The 19,965-nt window shown below is 37.7% G+C and overlaps 1 long non-coding RNA gene across 2 annotated transcripts; it reads right to left on the bottom strand.

The window, feature by feature from the left end:
* Positions 1-9,403: 9,403 nt before the first annotated feature.
* Positions 9,404-19,168, bottom strand: LOC136848530 (uncharacterized). 2 transcript variants are annotated; one of them, XR_010856043.1, is made up of 6 exons: positions 19,057-19,168; positions 16,910-17,029; positions 12,693-12,749; positions 11,667-11,841; positions 11,426-11,512; positions 9,404-10,921 (listed from the first exon to the last, which is right to left on the bottom strand). It is a non-coding gene; the product is annotated as an uncharacterized lncRNA (long non-coding RNA). The 2 variants fall into 2 exon arrangements; XR_010856042.1 differs by lacking the exon at positions 11,426-11,512.
* Between the last annotated feature and the right edge of the window lie 797 nt (positions 19,169-19,965).

Here is a 19,965-nt window from a genome sequence, read left to right as displayed (position 1 = left end):
ACAAAGACATCTAGTTAATACTAGAAATTACACTTGGAAATGTCCGTCTACCACCCCATCTTACACAGCAATGAAATGTATTTCTGGGCTCTTAACTCTTGCCTACAAAGAGCCATCACTAGGTACACAAGTAGACGGACACACCTCAGGCATGCCCCTGTCTGGATTTATAACCGGATAAAAGTTCTAGAAACTTCTATCCAAAATGAGATGGACAGTCCAGCCCCGTACACGTCTACTTTTGACATCCCTAGAAATCCAAAGGTGACTCTGCATGAGGAAGTGCTGAATTATTAGACATCCGGGCCTTCCATCCCTACCGATTGCTAAACAACCATAGAGTGATCGAATGTCTTGAGAGCACATATATGCAAATTCTATGTACACCACTGTTGTCAATTGTTGACCAGGAACTCTGTACTTGATATTTCATCTATGATGAAAAAACATGTATCAGAATCTTTTACCTGTACCTGGAAGAGGTGACGGAAACCAGGCTGCAGTTTCTCTTACAGAGCAACCAGTCTGCCACACTTTTGTATAGTTTTTGACATGCAGCGTCATTTCACATTTTGACTCATTCTGAACCTCCAGTGGTAGAGTAATGCCCTTAGGACATTCTTCTGTTTTATGGGCTATTATTTTGGTTTGTTTTCCACCTGGAGGCTCTGGTAGTGGTGCATGAGGGTGGCTAGGGGCCCTTTGGATCACTGTCTGTCTCTGTGTTGGTCTGCTGCTGTTGTGGCTGTCGGGCGGCTGCTGCTACGGTTGGTTGTGTAAGCTCCGTCGACTTGTGGGCTAGGTGGACGGCATACTGTCTTCAGGAAATCATCAAGGTCCATGGTTGATGTGTTGGGGATGACTGTGACTGCCGTGATGTAATTTTGTGGTAGGACCTCTCTCACAAGGTCCAACACAGTCTCTGGAGTGGTCATTTGTGGCGGATCATAACTAACTTCACTTTCACATTTGATTTCAGATGTACGATGGCTGCTGGTCTCCTATTGCTGCCCCTACGTTGTCTAGGAATTTCCTAGCTCTAAGGGCAGGCGGCATGCTGAAGGATGACCTTAGTTGGGCCTTCAGCGCTTCGTAGGTGATGGTTGTCTGTTGGTAGGAGAGCCATTCTGAGATCTGCTCAAAGAAGTCATCTGGCAGGAACTCAGGGACATCGGCTTTGCAGGATAGAGATCTTCCTGAACCTAAAGATGGTCTGCTCTGAAGAACCAGGACTCTGGGTTGTGGGTTGTGAAGGGCGGTAGGCGGATGCCTTGCTGCATTGTCACTGGGCGGGCTGGTGCTGCAGTGATGTTAGCAGAGTTGGTTGTCTTCAGGTCCCTTTGGTATAATGAGGTGGCAAGTAAGAGGCAGAGCCAAGGTGTATTCTGATTTACTGACACAAAATCTCTGATAGGTCACGAACTCTTGCAAACGTAAAAGTAGCACTTGACATTAGGGAAAAACAGAGGGACATCTATATACAGTCAGATGCATTTTCTCATACCTGAAGAATGGTTATTAATTCTACATACTATTTAGGATGAGATTTCAAGTACATATGGTTGGAAAGCTTGCAATGCCTAACATACATTAGTAATTACAGTTCTAACTAGGACATAAAGTAGCTTCTGAAAAAGGCATAAACGATCGTTTGAATCAGGAGTGCTGGATCTGTGTTTCTTGAGATGGTTGAGATTTGCTGCTATTAATCATGTCTAGAGTAAAAATACATATAAAATATTGCACTACAGATATACATACACATAACTCAAACCTTGTTAGGTTTTGCTGATTTGGTTATTACTTAGTACCGGACAGATACAAAATCGAGAGTACTTCAACTTTCAGCATAAAAAAATAAAAAATTTAAAACATGCTTTTAGTAAAATGCACTGAAAACTAAAAAATAATTTTTGGACACCCCCACTTTTCTTACCAATAATTATGTCTACAAAAATAAAAGCGTGGGCTCCAAACATGGAAGAACTGCTACACGAAATAAAAAATATATTTCTTTTCTTGTAGCATTTCCTTCCACGTATGGGGCACACGCTTTTATTTCTGTAGACATGATTAATTGCAAAAAAATCCTGGTGTCTCAAAAAATTATGTTTTACTTCAGTGCATTTTAACAAAAGCATGTTTTCAGGAAACTTTTCATATTTTTATTTTATGCTTTTTAGTGTGACAGAAATTATAACCAATTTATGATTGCTTAGTTAACAAAATTTATATCTGTTTTACGGAGGAGAGGAAGGGAAGGAGTGAAGGGAGAGGGAATGGGGAAGGGAAGGGAGAGGGAAGAGAGAGAAGAGGAGGATGTATAGGAAGGGGAGAGGGAAGGGGGGGAAATGAGGAGAGGGGGAGGGGAGGGGGAGGGGAAGGGGAAAGGGGGAGGAGGTGAAGGGGGGGAGGTCGGGGTAGGGGAGGGGAAGGGGAGGAAGGGAAGGGGGGGAGGTCGGGGTAGGGGAGGGGAAGGGGGAAGGGTAGAGGGAGTGGAAGGGGAATGGGAGGGGAAAGGGGAAGGGGAGGGGAAAGGGGATGGGGAAGGAGGGTGGAAGAGGGAAGGTAGAGGGAAGAGTGAAGGGGAGGGGAGGACACAGCTAAATTAATACTTGATCGTGTGCTTTGGAAGGGGGAGGGGAGGGAGGAGGGGAAGGGGAGGGAGATGGAAGAGGGAAGTGTAGACTCTACTGGTCATTTTTACCAGACACATTAAGAGGGCATTGTGGCTATTAGAATTACATACAGTATATATATACACATATATACTTACATACAGTACACACCCCATAAACCGAATGGAAGGCAGCTAAAAGTTAAGCTACCGCATGTGAGATAATCTATGGGTTGGCAACCCTCGTTTCAAACAATAAAAAACCATTAGTCATCTGCGGTCTGTGGCTGGTGACTGATTTGTTTTTTGTTTCCGCCATTATTTCTCGCTCTGTTCCTCACAGTTTTTTCGGCATTTTGTGCTGTGTTGTCTGTCTCCGATGTCCAGGAAGGTTGTCGGAAGAGATGAGATATCCTCAATCACTAACCTTCACAAATCAGGTATCCCTGTTCGTGAAATTTGTGCGCAGAAGGGGTTATCGAAGCGTACTGTGTATCGATGGATCCATCGGTACGAGGAGGAAGATGCCAACATCCTTCCTACCCCAAAACCCCGGTCTGGGAGGTCCCACAAGATCAAACCTGCTACCTTAAGGCTTATACACCGTCAGCTAAAGAAGAATCCTTCTCTCACAGCACGTGAGATCAAGGATAAGAACGCTCACGTGCTGGGAAATGTGACCTTAAGGACGGTGCAAGAACGTATCCACGACGACCTCTTGCTGCGGTCCTACAAGACCAGGAAGAAGCCGCTCCTGACCGATCAGCAAAAGCAACGAAGGGTTGCTTTTACAAAAAAGTACTTGGTCTGGGAGCCTACTAAGTGGCGAGAGGTGTTGTGGACGGATGAAGCTACGTTCAGTGTGACAGGTAGTGGTGCTATGAGGGTATACCATCCGTATGGCTCCGATCCCCCCCAAGTACACCTCCAAGACGGTAAAGCACCCACCTACCCTGATGGTATGGGCTTCTTTTGGGTATGGTGGTGTTGGGAAGTTAGTGTTCCTCCCCAAGAATGAGTACATGAACAGGTTTAACTACTTCCAGCTTTTGGGGGATCACTTAGAGGAATCTTTTGAAAACAGTGGCACCAGTTTTTTTCATGCAGGATGGAGGACCGTGCCACACCGCTAAACTAGTGGTCAATTGGTTAAAAGACTGTGACATGCCCCTTTTAAGTGACTGGCCAGGGTCCTCGCCTGATTTAAATCCGATTGAGAACTTGTGGAGCATCATTAAGAGGCAACTCCCGACCCGGGATACCTCTTCTCTCTCAAAGCTCGAAGTAGCCATCAGGGAGGTTTGGGAGTCATTGGAGCCAGAGACCCTTCAAAATCTTGCAGACAGTGTTCCCAAGCGACTTAGAGAAGTCATCAAGCACCAGGGCAACACAACCAAGTATTAGTGAGGGGATAAGTGTTCCAAATCATACTTTTTCAATGACTAATCCTAAAAAATGCATTTTTTTCAGGGGTGTGGCTTAACTTTCCATGTGTACTGTATATATATGAAGATAAAAAGACCCATAAAACACTATTTGAACGTTGCAACCATATATTTTCTCCCTTCTGTGACCATGTTCTCTGGTAAAATATTGACACATGATGTGTTACAAGTCTATATACAAAGCATATGTAAGTGTGGCAGTACAGGTATATAAGCTATATACTCTTGTAACACTTCATCTCCCCATATTTTACCAGTGAACAGGGGCACAAAAGGAAGTGTTCGAAATATATGGCTGCAACGTTCAAATAGTGTTTTATGGGCCAATTTATCTTTTTATCTTACAGTATTATACATATTATATATATATATATATATATATATATATATATATTATATATATATATATATATATATATATATATATATATATATATATATATATATATATATATATATATGATATGTCCACTGGAATAACCAGGTTTGGCCACATTTTAAAAAAGCGAAAAAATCGTGTTCAAAGTTTTAAAACTTAGAAATGCCATAGGAACATTATTATTTGTTTCTCAGGAAAAATCTTTATATGAAATCTTGCAAATTTACTGTGCTTGAACGCTAAGGTAGTAAAAAAATTAGACTTTACAACTTTTGCTACTAGAAGCTAGAAAGTAGCAATAACTGAATGTGCTATGGCATTTTTAAGCATTTGAAACATTCTGAACATGGTTTTTCACCACTTATATACTCGACAGGTAACTTTCCGATTGAGAATTTGTTGGTTGGTAATAGTAAATTGGTTTAAGTAGCCCAGATACAATTTTCGGAATGTTCATTAGCTACTAGAAGTGTCTTAAGTGACACCAACAAGTAGTAAATTCAGATATTAATTTACTTTTGTGAATTTATGTGCATAAAAGGAGCCCCAAACTCAAAAAATTTAATGTTATAACGTTTCAGACGCATTTCCCTTCCCAAAGAGTTAATGTGGTAAGAATGTCCTACTACTTGCTACTAGTAGCAAGTAGTAAGAAATCGGCAAGAAGATTGTTATTCCCCCAAAAAATTCAATTAAAACAATTTGTACAGGTACAAAAAACAATATAGTATAATAATAAATGCTCAGTTTGGGTGTTTGTGTATGACTGCTACTTGCTACTTGTTCCTACTAGTAGGCATTAATAGCAAAAAACCAGTCCAAGTCGTCAAAACAACAAAAAGTCATAATGAATGAGTATCAGGTAGGTGCAACAATTTTCCTTAATACTAACAGTAAGTGTTTGTTAGTATTGTTTTTGTTACTAGTAGCTCCTACTAGTAGCTAGCAGGTATCACTAATAATAATTCCATGCTGGAGATAATTCAACACTACTAGTCACACGTAAGTTAAAAATTGTCTTTTGGTACAAGTATGCAGCAGCAGTCCAGTCTTGCAACAATGTAACAGTAATAAAAGTATACAAGCAAAAAATAATATCAATATTACAAAAAATTAAACAGTAATAAAAGACAAGCAAAAAATAAAAATACTAATGCAAAAAAAATAACATTAAACTATTTAGGCCTACCTGTACTTATGAAAGACTCCATCTTCCGGAACCCCCAAACCCCCAAAATAACCTAGGAATTTTATTGTCGACACTTACCATCCTCTTTTTCTTAGAGTGTCTTGTTCTCGAAGTCCAATTTCGGTCCGTGGTCGTCAACAAGTGGGCAGGCAGGGGAGGACTAGTCGGTTGCTAGTCACTGTCCTCCTCTTCTTCGACCTCAGTATTAGGATCTGGGTTGAAGGTCGTTGCCTGGGTTTTCTTCATCATCTGACAATTCATCATCAGACTAGACATCGTCATCATCCTTGCCATCATCAGGAGAAATGGCATGAATTGCAGCCTGCCTGTCAAGCAATTCAGTGAACCATGCCAGTGCTTTGGGGTCAGGAATCATGCAGAGAATGGACCTTAGACTCTTTATCTTCTTCTTCTTCATCTTCCTTTCTGTTGGGTATTTAAAGGCGAGAGGGGCATTGGCTATCAACAATGCTTCATCTTGAGGTGGCCTTCCACGGCCCTGTGGCTTGGAAGGCTGTCGACCCTTATGTAAGTCGATGTAACTCATGTCGACGTCTTGAAACTTGTAATGGTTATTAATGAAGAACTCTTCCTTGAATTTCTCCTTCAAGATAAACTGTTTGCCCTTAGCCAAAACACCTTTGGACCTGTTTGTTATACAACTCTCAAGGGCTTTGAAATCGAGGAAGTGAGTCCTGTCCATTTCGAATACATTATATGCATTCCTCTTGCATGCTTTTTTCAAGAGCTTGATGTACTCAGAAACTACAGATGTATGCTTCCTTCCTGAAGACCTTCTTAATGACCCCAAAAGAACGGTCATATGGCATGAAGGAGTGGCCATGACTAAAAAAAATTATGTCGACCCTATTCAAAAGTTCTATCTGGATCTGCTGCAGAAAGAACAAAATCACATAAATGTTCTTGTTCTGGCCTGCACAGTTGTCAGCAAAGATGCGAAGTTTAGTGATAGGCTTGCCCTCTGTCTCCTGCACATGTTGCAACCACCTTAGGATGCAGCTGATAATTTCATTCGGCCATCTATGGCCCGAAGTTTCGTTCCAAGCAAACATATTGGCCTTATTGTTGGTGATGTCGAAGATACAGAAGTTGTGGAAATAAAGTTTGCTTGTATAGTATGGCTTAAGGTCGCGTTTACAGTGTGCAAACAAGGTTTCACGCCATTCCACACCAAAGTTTGTTGTGAAACCGACTTTGCGACGAAAAAACGAAAATTGAGGGGGTTTGCCCAAACCTGGTTATTCCAGTGCACGCCTCATATATTTTTATATTTATTAGTGCAAAGTTTTTTCATAACAAAAATTCATTAATATATGCTATCAATATAATGTTTTCTCTATAACCTATAAATAATTGTATGTGCTACCTATAAAAAATATTAGGCTATATGCTACCAGTGCGAAATTTTTTCCTAATATAAATTACAAAAATAAATGCCCTAATGAGGTTAGGCCAGGACATGGTATTCTAGAAAAGGCTTGTTCCCATCGTTTTACACTCACCCTAAAGTTTTCCTCATAATCTATAAAAATATTTGCTATCAATATAAATTTTCTACATAGCCTATATACGTTACCGCCGTACATGTTTTCCGTTCAGATATTGGAGAGGCTCAGATACTGGAGAGGCAAATAAACAAACAACTGCGAGGATAAAGTAAACAAACGCTAAAAACCACGCCTACACAAGTCATTGCAGTAAAACCAAGCTTTGCGGTCTTATACAATTATTATAATATTATGAAAAATAGTAATCACTAATTAGAATATCACTAATACAGGAAAACAAACCCCATACTTAGATATGGGCGTTCTGATGTTGTTGCCAATCCCATGGAGGCTTGACAATTCCCGTTTGCTTCGTCCCTCTCTTGTAACAAACTTATGAGACGCAATCGTTCAAAATTTCTCTCTCATTAGGCGGTGCTTCTTTTACTTATGGCAATGGAATTGCGTGGATGCACTACACGGTAAGAAAATCCGAAAAGGAAATGCATCACAAAGCACTTCCTAAGAGCTAAGACATTGACTGTACCATAACCACAGTTACCACACACAAATCCGGACGGTTTATTGGTAAAACTCGACTCTCTGTTTGGAACTGTTACGTACTTACATAATTTTATATTTCCGAAAATACTCAGTAAAAATATGTCAATAAATATAAAATATTATATGTATACTAGTTATCATTGTATATATTTGATATGACTATGACGAATTCAAAATATCGAGATACATAGATATATATTTACTTGATTATTTTGATATTTTTTCTTAGAGAACGAACAAGCTCTTATCGTAGAAAATGGGTAGTTTTAGTAGGTAAATGAAGTAAATTTCTTGCTTTCTACAGTAGGCTACTATCCAGAATTGGCAAATCATACAGACATTGTACGACAATTTGTCGCTCAATGTCGCTCATACAGATAAATATTTACTCTGATGATATTAATTTTTTTGAGAGAGAGCCAGTTTTCATCGTAGATAATGTGTATTGTAGTAGGAAAGTAAAGTATATTTCTCACTTCCACCTATAAGGTCATACAGAATGTTTGAGACAATTTTTCGCTCAATGCCGGTAAATGCAGTGAACAAAAATGTAAAAAATCCACTTAAAAAATTTTTTTTAGCAATAACATTTCAAGACATGTTTATTTAGATATATACAAGTCCAAAACTGTAAAAAAAACTAAGTTGATAATTCCTCCAATTTCGGCGATCAGCGCGCCCCTTAAAAACTACTGAGGCTAGAGGGCTGCAAACTGGTATTTTGATCATCCACCCTCCAGTCATCAAACATACTAAATTTCAGTCCTCTAGCCTCAGTGATTTCTATTTTATTTAAGGTTAAAGTTAGCCATAATCGTGCTTCTGGATAGGCCACCACCGGGCCGTAGTTAAAGTTTCATGGGCCACCGCCCATACAGCTTTATGCCGAGACCACCGAAAGATAGATCTCTTTTTCGGTGGCCTTGATTAGGCTATACACTGTAGCGGCTGTACAGAAAATTCGATTGCGCCGAAGACACTTCGGCGCATTTTTTATTGTTTTCTTTCGTTTCAGATGTCACAGAAAGTAGGAGTAACCCATGGACAGTTGTAGTCATGATGATAGCCCTGGTTACCCTAGTCACAGGAAATATAGTTCTATACAGAAGACTCTTCTACCTGGAGGAAATTGCGGCTCTTGTTAATCCTACAGTACGTACAGAATACCCTCTCCGAGGTAAGCAGTATCGATCCTGTATCTGTTTAGCTATCAAACTTTCGTGAGCATCATTTGAATAAAAAGACTTTAATTCCTTTTTGTATACTTATGTCCAACTTGCTGCCATCGTGACTGCAGAAAAACGGCAAAAAGGTAAAATTCCCCGACCATGATCTGCACACGATTTCGCCTTTCTCACGATTATCTCTCCTATTGTTTTTTGTATTTCCTTCGGTCCTAAGGAAAGGTCGTTAGGCTACCTATTAATCTTGGCACTTAAAACAGTAATGATTATAATCCAAAACACCGTAGAGATAGTGAAAGCTTAATTCACGGCCAGTCTTGCTGATTATCATGTATGACTTAGGTATGCCAATTGTCTTATAATGAAGACTAACGGCACCGACAACTCAGTATATTCTGTTTCGCGCTATGTTTTTCATACAATAGAAGATATATATATATAGCACAAGTGCACGTAATCTGTTCTTTTTTTAATACATTGTATCATGCAAATACTCTGTATATTTATGAGGCGTAAGTGTATGAGGGTGTAAATTTTTATTTGACTTTGCGGATCTATAAAAACACTTTTCATACATAATACAAACGTATGTTAGCACGGGAAATCTATAAAAACACATTTATGAAATTATACGTGGAGCCCTGGGCGCTTCATACGCGTATGCTCTGAAGGTTTTCAAACCGAATATGGGAGAAAGCAGCGCCGTTCCAGAGCGCATAGCGCGCGCTAACAAGCTCGTTTTGTTAATAATAATGATAACTAACAAGAACAACAGCAATAACAGTTACAGTAACAATAAGCACCTCGATAACAACATATTTAATTAAGTCCGGACTGCCTTATAGTTGGAGATACACTTATATTTCCCAACTCTTAAGGAACATCTATTGAAAACCATTTCAGTAACCAGGATCATTTAAAACGTTAGTACATTGTGACATTTTTCTATAGATTCGCCGTGCTAAGGGACACTTCGTCAGCAGTAAATCTATCTTAAAGGAAAAGTATACTCCTCGACAATAGACTTCTTGAAAGTAATATGAGAGTAGTTCCCCATCTACAAAATAACCACGTAACAATGAAGTATAAAGCTAAAAGCATTGTTGTAAGGTTGTTAGTTGGTTGTTTCCTACCAAATGACATTCACTGCAGCAACAGGATTTGGTGCTTTAGCTGCCACGCAAGAATGACTTCAGTAGAGTCATGCATTATTTCTACATTTCACATTTCTTACCAATTGAAGTTTCTAGTCCAGTCGAGAGCGAAAGTGATAAATAAATATAACAAACATTCAGATTAAAAACCAAGATATTCACTTTTTCTCATTGCATAATTATTTTTGTTCTCATTTCATGAAATCTTCAAAATCTTGATTTTTCTTACATTTCTGTCAGAAGCTAATGAATACAGTACAATACCTACAGTCCCCAATGCCAGCATAACTTCATGAAGGAAATGTTAACATGATACATAACAGCAACAATTCTATTGATAATACCAAGAAAACCTTTTTGAAATCTCTTATGCTATCATTGTAAGTGAGGCTAGCGTGTTTATATAAAAGACAAACTCAACGATTACTTTGTCTTTTTAAGGATTTTGAAGGAAGGAACGATACAAATCGCAGGTTGAATAAACAAAGAAAGATAATAGGAATGTTATGAAGGTAAAACAGTGATATAGGTCAAAATCCGTACACATTCTTTTAATCAAATTGATACCTTCCACGTATTTAGAAAACCAAACCGATTTTACTGGTTAAAATTATACCGCCTTTACATACGTCTAGAGTAGGCCTAACATGTTCATCTGCCTTACCAACAGCCATAAGAAGTTTTTTGCTTCATAACAGGGAATATACTGGCCCGTAAGATCATTCATCTTAACATCTAAAACTAAGAGTAAAGGTAATTCAATTGTTCTCTTGAAGGTGGTTTTGGTGGGTCCTCTTCAGAAACGAATGATCAGTCTCGAGGGTCGTTCGTGCATTTCCATCTGAACTCTTGTCCCCATTCGTGAATCCACACATTGGCAACTAGAAGTGTAAAAAAATTCGTTAGACAATGAAAATATTTCAGAGTCAAATCCTATCATTATTATTATTATTATTATTATTATTATTATTATTATTATTATTATTATTATTATTATCTGTCGTTAGATTGATGTATGTTTCTCTCTCTTGGGGGAGGCGAAGTTTGCCCCTGTTAAGGGCGATAGGCGCGATAACACTTCCCGAGCAGCAGAACATCATTAACTGCCTGGAGAGGATGGAGGAGAAGGATGCCCTTCGTAGGAGACGCACCATATTATTATTATTATTATTATTATTATTATTATTATTATTATTATTATTACAGATTTATTGACAGAAATTTACATCAAATGGGGAGTATCAGCACGCTAATATACATACTAACAAATAACAATATATTCTATTCATAATATATTTTTTCGGTCAAATTATTTGTTTCAGTAAAAGTTAGAAAACTTTTGAACAGTTCTAAGACGCACGACATTATAAGAAAAAAAAACATACCTGATAGGTTACATTCTTGATCCGAGCATCACTGATTTCTAAAAATTCCTGCAATTGTCCAGATGATGCAATGATAGCCCCTTGTACCTACAAATAGTACATCCGTTTTTGCTATAAGCAAGTGGCGTTAGAGTAGCCTACCTTAAAATGTTCCCCAAAATTCCGATTTAGATAGTTGTCAAAAAATAGATCATGAAACGTGAGATGTCATGAAAAAAGACTACTATGACAAAATGCTCACTCAGTTTTCTCCAAGAAACACAGGACAGGAAGCGTGGACAGTTGTGTAGTCGCCCTCGCCGCTCCTTTTCAGATTGAACCAAAACAGAGCAGACCCTCGGCCTCGTCTTGCCGGAACCGCAACACCAAGAGTTGGGAAAACAGTCGATCCATCCGCCTGCTTTCACATCATTCAGCTGAAACACAAAAGAGGAATTTAAAGCAACTATCAATGATGAAGACTTTTAATGAAATATTTCGTTGTACAAGTTCACTGAGCATGATTATCCATTCGCCGAAAATATTTACAGTAAGATTAAGTAAAAATTTGGGAAAATCATTTCACGACGCCTCCTCAGGAAATCATGCTTTAGATTTTTCTGGAGATCCTTATCCAGGTCCGGGAAGGAGCTGAATAAAATGGGTGTGATGTGTTTTATTCCTATTGCTCTTCACTTATGAAATATGGCTAAATATTAGTTAACAGTTCGTTTACTCCAGAATTTCTATTGAAACACGACCACTGCTCACTCCTAAGTGACGTGAAAAATAATGAAAATATAAAAAAAATATATATTTAAAAGTTTACTAATTTTCTCAAGAATAACAGTAATGGGTGGGGGGAGGGAAGGTCGAGACGGCAGGTTTTGCCCCTAGGGACGTTATGTACCGTTCTGAAGGGCCAAGGAGAAAGGCTGGACGTTAGCAATCGGAAACGTGTAATTCATTATCAATGGGCTATCGTTGTTACACACAGGAAAAACAAATTTTCATACACATCTGGTTTATTATATATGTACATGCATGCATATATATATATATATATATATATATATATATATATATATATATATACATGTGTGTATGTGTGTGTGTGTGTGTGTGTATATATACATATATACACATATATACATATATATATATATATATATATATATATATATATATATATATATATATGTGTATGTGTGTGTGTGTGTGTGTGTGTGTGTGTGTGTGTGTGCGTGTGTTTGAGTAGGCTCCAGCTGCTCCCGGCTTCTATACTTACATAAAATAACATCGTAGACATCTGATCACCTTGATGGGGCGAATCATCCAAAGATTTCTGAAATATAACACAAATGAACGTTACTAATTGCATTATTAGGGTTAAAAATTATAATTAAATTTCATCACAAGTAACTAATAAAATGTCTGTTATGAACCAAATCTTTAGAGATGTTTACTCATAATGTTGTATATTCTAACATTAGAAAGACTGGCAGATAAGGCCTTCCTATATTTGATTCCCTAGCGTTCAGTGGAGGTCAAGTTTTCTTTCAGTCTTTCAGGTTATATAACTTTTGTTAGATTAAAACAAATGTCTCTGCGGTGTTATTTTCCTAAGCCTCTGAACTTCTGTGGTTTGTAGGTGTTCGGTGATTCTGGAAAACGTGAAGTCTAACGGTTCCAATAATATTTCAGTTTCCATGAATCTCTGGGACTCGTAGATCTGTTATATTGTCTTAGATCTGTTATGAGTCACCTTTAACACCGAAAATAAATTATATAAGTTGATGAGACATTCAATAACAGTGCCCGCTAATTTGCATTCCTGAATCTTCGCATCAGTGGCGTCGCTATGGGGGGAGGGGAGCAGTCAGATGTTTGGCCCCCCCTTGCCCCCCCAGTTGAAATTCCCTTTGTAGCCAAACTTTAACCCTTATAGTATTTGATACATTTGCTTACAGTAAGATTTGAAAATTAATTGATAATTGAGCTCTATAATTTCAAATACAGGTTTACTAATTACTAATACTATTATTTTCCTTCGTTCACATGGATTTATACATCCATTTGAGAATAGTATATTTTACTAATTACAGAATTGGTACATTAGTTCTGTGTAATTTTTTTTGCGCCCTCAAAAATATCTTCACCGCCACCCCCCCCCCCACCGGTGGGAATGCCAGCTACGCCACGGCTAAATTCTTATTAGATGAGAACACCTTTCACCCTGTTCTTCAACAGTTTTAGTCTGTGTCATAAATGTCTCCTGAAGAGTTTTATTTATTTCCAGTAGTTAGTTGAATGGTTAACTATGCACTTAGATGATCAATGGTTGCTATCACAGGGTGGACGGACAGACAAAGCCATCTCAATAGTTGTCTTTTGCAGAAAACTAAAAATCCATAAATTTCTATTTAAATAAACCATTTTTAGGAAATGTTAATATTCTGTCTAGTAGGGTCATTCGTTCCCTTCAAAACTTTCCACATTTGTAAACAAATCATCACGGTTAGATTTTGCAAGTTTAAAATGCACGGGATAGACAAGTGTAGGAAAATGCTCTGGTCAGAGCATCTCGGAAAATCAGTGTTAATGGCCAAAATGAATTCACACCAGAGAAAGTTTGATTTGAACAGTAAAAAGATCGTTTGCTCTGTATAATATATTGGCTAGAAGCTAAACTGGCTAACAAACATGGAAGTATAACGATGCTGAAATACAAATTAAACTCCCGCTGTCTGCACAGGTTGTCCCCAGAGAGGAAACCCATTCACAATCTGACAAGATGAGAGACAGGTAAGTAAACAATAAAACCCGAGTCATCTTATTAGATGCGCAATCATCCCTCAACCAGAACCTGGAGAATTTCCTGTCAAAGTCAATGCGCTACAAAAGAAAAAAAAATGAAAATGAGCACTGAGACACACATAACAGTCATGTAAGGAAGGACTTTCGAGTTATCTCAGCGTCATGGCAAACTTCAAATCGGTAATACTTTATACTCTACCCGGGAGAAACCCTTGATTTTATTTTATGGCAGTGTTTGTATGAGAGAGAGAGAGAGAGAGAGAGAGAGAGAGAGAGGATTATGATATACATATATAATTATATATACAGTAGTATATATATATATATATATATATATATATATATATATATATATATATATATATATATATATATATATATATATATATATATATATTCTGCAAATTCACCTGATAAGTCGTTATGAACATTAACTTTACATGTTTCTTTCATGGATTCCTTTAGTGAGCTTTACTGATTTGACAGAAACACTATAATGACACAAGGCCATCCATAATACTGACTTGTGTATGATGGTCGCTGTCAAAATAATGTCTTTTCGTTTATTTTATTGATATTGTTATTTCTTGTAAATACATATATATATATATATATATATATATATATATATATATATATATATATATATATATATATATATATATATGTATGTGTGTGTGTATATATATATATATATATATATATATATATATATATATATATATATATATATATATATATATATATATATATATATATATATTTGCCAGTATACAATGTTTTTCTTTTCCTTTTGATGGCTCGGTCGTTCTCGAGTTATACGTAATCACCAGAAATTTGAGTAAAACATGGTTTTTTTTTTCTGACACACATACGTGTCTAACAATCTTTGAATAAACAGTATATAACACCAAATGTGTTTTTAAATGGCTATCACTGGCAAGATGTGCTTCTCATATTAAAAATCGCCACTCAAGTAGCCTTCAAGGCCAGCTTATCACCCAGCTCCTTCACCAAGGTCTCAGGGAACAAGTACAGACTCAACAAGTCGACGACAAGCAGCTCTTTGGAGTCAGCTGACGAGGGAATCAGACAGGTCCTTGAACACAGTTCTCCCCCCCCCCCCGGCCCTTTTCTTCATCTCTGTGGTAGTCAACAACTACGGAACCATCAGGATCTGAAGGATCGATGCGCACCCCACAGAGATCCCACACTTAGAATGTTCCCACTTCCTCCAAAGTATTCACCACCTGAGAGAGACAACGCCCGTCCAACGTCCATCTCCAGTTGAACATTGCGCAAGTTCATTGTAAAAGCATTCAACATAGTCCACTTCTTCAGGAGATAAGTTCATGGGTCCAAGGGGAAGGGGCATTTTCGGCAATTACTTCTGTATCGATGGATGGTGCGCCTATGAAAAAACATGAAGGTCGGTCGTAACCTCAGCTGGTTTCCTCGCCTTCTATCTGTTGTCTTGTCACAAAGGATGACCACAACTGATTTTGCCAATAGATTTCAGCTTTACTACAAACGCCTCCTTCAGCAGCATAGAAGAACGTTCTAACACTTCTGAGAAGGATAACAATTTTGCAGAGCCTTAAAATTGTTTGGAGCTTTGTTGTTGTCCGATTATGCTATGAAGAAAATTACTGTGTTCTTTATTTTATACCCGCAAGGAGGGTAGTGCCATCAGCGCATCTCACGCCGCGCACTGTAGGCATTACCAAGGTTCTTTGCAGCGTCCCTTCGGCCCCTAGCTGCAACCTCTTTCATTTCTTTTACTGTACCTCCGTTCATAATCTTTTTCTTCCATCTTACTTTCCACCCACCCCTAACAACTATGTCACAGTTTCCTCCTGTTACACCTTTAAAATCTTTTTATTATCAATTTCCCTTTCAGCGCTGAATGACCTCATAGGTCCCAGCGCTTGGCATTTGGCCAAGCATTCCGTTCTTTATTTCATAAGTGGAATTACTTTTTTTGACCTTGGCCAAAATCGTTCGTTCAACTGAAGATAAACATGAATTTCAAGATGTTTTCACTATATATTATGACACAGCAGCATTAGTACTGAACTGAAAATTTTCTTTACTTCCTGGAAACTTCGGCGCATAAGACACACGGGTCACTTCACGCAAAAAAAAAATATATATATATTTGAATATTTCCACCAAGCTCTTGTAATTTGTTGATCAATATGCAATGTGTAGCACCAGTTCTCACAATGCGCTATGAAAAAAAATACTACGTCCAATAATAATTATGTTACTATAGATACTTGCAAAATTATTGATTTTGATCATCATTTTTTTTTCTATCAGATCATGTCGGCTTCTTTGGGGAAACGCGGACACTATGCTTTCCTGGATCTATTCCAATAACGCGATTACTCAGTGTAACAACATTTAAAAGCACAGTGTATGGAAACCCATTAACAGAATTCATAATTGCACTTGCCCTAAACAAAACATATCGTTACAACGAAAAAAAAATCTAAAAACAAGTCTCATACCAATTCACTAAATACGAACTAGAAATAATGACGAGTACAAGGTCTACGAGTCACTCTGCACCCGTAAAATAATTACATTAAAAATGAAGATCCGCACCTTTCCATGAAATCCAACTATTACTTTGGATGCTCAGTCAAAACATTACCTCCGCTAAAAAAAAAAAAAAAACCTTACCGCGTCTTATGCTCCCAGCCGAAGCAACTGCTTGTAATTTACTATGACGTACTATCTGCAAAGTGCAGCCTTCAGCCTCAGTAGATATATATACATCCAGGGCTTCACAGTTCACTCAACCTGTGTGTCACAGGGAAAAAAGTAATTAGCAAAACAGGAAAACACAACGTACAAGATAAATTTTGCTAAGGCAGCCGTTGTATTCAACGAAATATATCATGTTATGTTATATTAACACAGTACAGATCAGTCCTGGCTATTTGGCCCAACTACAGTGAACTTCAGTGGTTTGGCAATGTCTCATTTAAATGTTAATGAATGCACATACAACCACAAGGATTATAAATAATCATGTGGATTATAAAAAACAAGGTTCAAATTTTATTTTTCGTTTCGAAAATGATGAATTACTGCATGAGTAATTAATCTTAGAAGTAAATTTGGTTCAAGCAAGTCATTTCTAAAATCAACCCCGTAGGAGAGAAGTGCCATCAGTGCACTGTAGGCATTTCTTCAGGTTTTTGCAGCGTCCCTTTGGCCCTAGTTCATATTCTCTTTCTTCCATCTTACTTTCCACCATCTCTAACAACTGTTTCATAGAGCAACTGCGAGATTTTCCTCCTGCTGCCGAGTCTTTTCTTTTTTCAATGTTAATTCTGAATTATTTTTAAAATCTTATAGGTTTTATTTTCTGTTTTAAAAGCCTTCAAGAACGAGTAAGTCATCTACAAAATTGTTTTGATTTCACTTTTAAAACCTTTTTACTCTCAATTTCCCTTTCAGTACTGAATGACCTCATAGGTCCCAGCGATTGGCCTTCTGCCTTAATTTTATATTCCATTCTATTCGATTACATTTCCCTTAAAATTCAATGCGAGATCTCATAAAGCGGTTTTCCAAATAAATTTTTTTGTGTGCGTTTGTTTTTCAACCAACAAAGGGATAAAAAATTTGAATAGCATCCTCATTTGAAGATGATTTCTCTATTTAAATGCCCAATATGTGCCTGCAAAAGAAGGATAAAAATAGAGAAGGTGACATTACACACCCGGTAGCATGTATTTCCGAGCAAGCAAGTTACTGATCGCCTGCTACCTAAACATTAACTAAATCATTTCAAATTTCTGAAAATATTTAAATAAGTCATTTGCAACAAAATTATACCCAGACACAAGAAATGATTCTAAACAAGTAACAACTGCGTCGAAGTTTATAAGGCGCAATCGAGTTTTCTGTACATCGTGTAATCAAGACCACCAAAAACAGATCTATCTTTCGGTGGTCTTGGTATAATGCTGTGTGAGCCGCGACCCTTGAAACTTTAACCACGGGACTGTGGCGGCCTGTCTTATATCGTTGCCAGATGCACGATTATGGCTAACTTTAACCTTAAATGAAATAAAAACTACTGAGACTGGAGGGCTGCAATTTGGTATGTTTGATGACTGGAGGGTGGATGATCAACATACCAATTTGCAGCCCTCTAGCCTCAGTAGCTTTTAAGATCTAAGAGCAGACGGACAGACAAAGTCTTCTTTTACAGAAAACTGAGCCTAAAATCCGATTAGAACAAGCATTCACAAAGTCATGTATAGTGTTCAACAAAATGAACTAATTCATGATAATTGTGCAAAAAAATTATGAACATAAGTATCATCCTAAGCTAGCCTAACCTACCCAGGTTATGCCTATGGTTGGTTTCGGTACATTCATGGCCCTTTACGTATTGATGGTCAAGTGCATATCCAAATGGTTCATCCAAGAGCTGTTAGCCTACTGCCGCCCCCTGTGGTTTTGGTAGTACCAGTTTATGTGCAAAGTAAGGTGCCATGTTTAGTACCAGCCCCTTGGGGATGATCTAAAAACATGGAAAAAGACAGTAAATACCAAATACACATACAAAAGGCATATACATAAACAAAAACATTAGCAAAAGGCGGCAAATACTAGTCGCCGACTGGCGGGAACCATGCCGCTGCAGTAGTTGTTAGTGTTACCTCTTGATTGTCCATTGCATGTTTGACAAAAATATGTCCTCAGTTGGAGACAGAACAGTAATGCATGAATAAAGTTGCCATACTAATGCGCAGCAAAGTAGGAAAACTCAAACCTCAAGCTGAAATATTATATATAAACACGTTTCCCACCTCTTTCGCGATACTGTTGACCTTAACATGGCGTCCGTCTGGAACTGTATATTTCCATTTTCCAAACGCATGATCTGAGCACCGAGAGTCTTGTTGGTAACGTTCCTTTGCTTCCAATTATAAATTTCGTTCACAAAAGCTTTTCTTCTTTTAATTTATGTCTCATAATCGAATTGCTCCTGTTTTGATTACAATAAAAATACACTTAATGTAACGCATTATACTGAGAATATGGTTCGAGGTAAAGTGAACTTTAAAGAGAATCTGTCATGCTCAGAGAAGTCTACTGCAGGTTACTTTTGATAAGAGGGATGTTGAATTGCGAGTAATAACTTGGTTCGTTACATCACTCAACAACTAATACCCTGCATTAATACTTCACCATGTTCGTTTTGCTAACTATTTGGAAGTGTGAGTATGCATGCATATATTTTTTTTCATAAGGCTTCAGTGATCTGGAACAGATACTCAAAGTGTCATAGTTATATACTTGCCACGTGGTTTTATTGACTTCTTTGCCTGTCTTTCCTAAATATCCTGACAGACTAACGCTGTTGAGACGATTTAGGACCATTTACATACATTCCTCATAGCTCCAATATATTGCAATTGATCGATATTGCTTAACTAATCATTGGTAATAAGTAAGGAGAAGTAGTGTTTAACTTCTTGGCTTACGTAATTTCATGAATTATAATGGCGTTATAGACTTTTGACGTTGTTTGTAGTTTTAACATTCAAACCGACGGTACTAATTTAATTGCCAATGACATTTCAAAGGAAAATACAGTAGAAAGAAGATTCCTTACTATGGTTTTAGAATCCTCTCTGTGTGACATTACTCTGGCTAATCGTAATCTTAAAAGATAAGGCTATTGTTATCAAGGACGAAGTACTCGCCACTGTATT

This window comes from Macrobrachium rosenbergii, chromosome 2, assembly GCF_040412425.1.
Source record: "Macrobrachium rosenbergii isolate ZJJX-2024 chromosome 2, ASM4041242v1, whole genome shotgun sequence".
NCBI classification, from domain to species: domain Eukaryota; kingdom Metazoa; phylum Arthropoda; class Malacostraca; order Decapoda; family Palaemonidae; genus Macrobrachium; species Macrobrachium rosenbergii.
The sequence above is the reverse complement of the archived record's forward strand: the minus strand, read 5'-3'. Positions and strand labels throughout refer to the sequence as shown.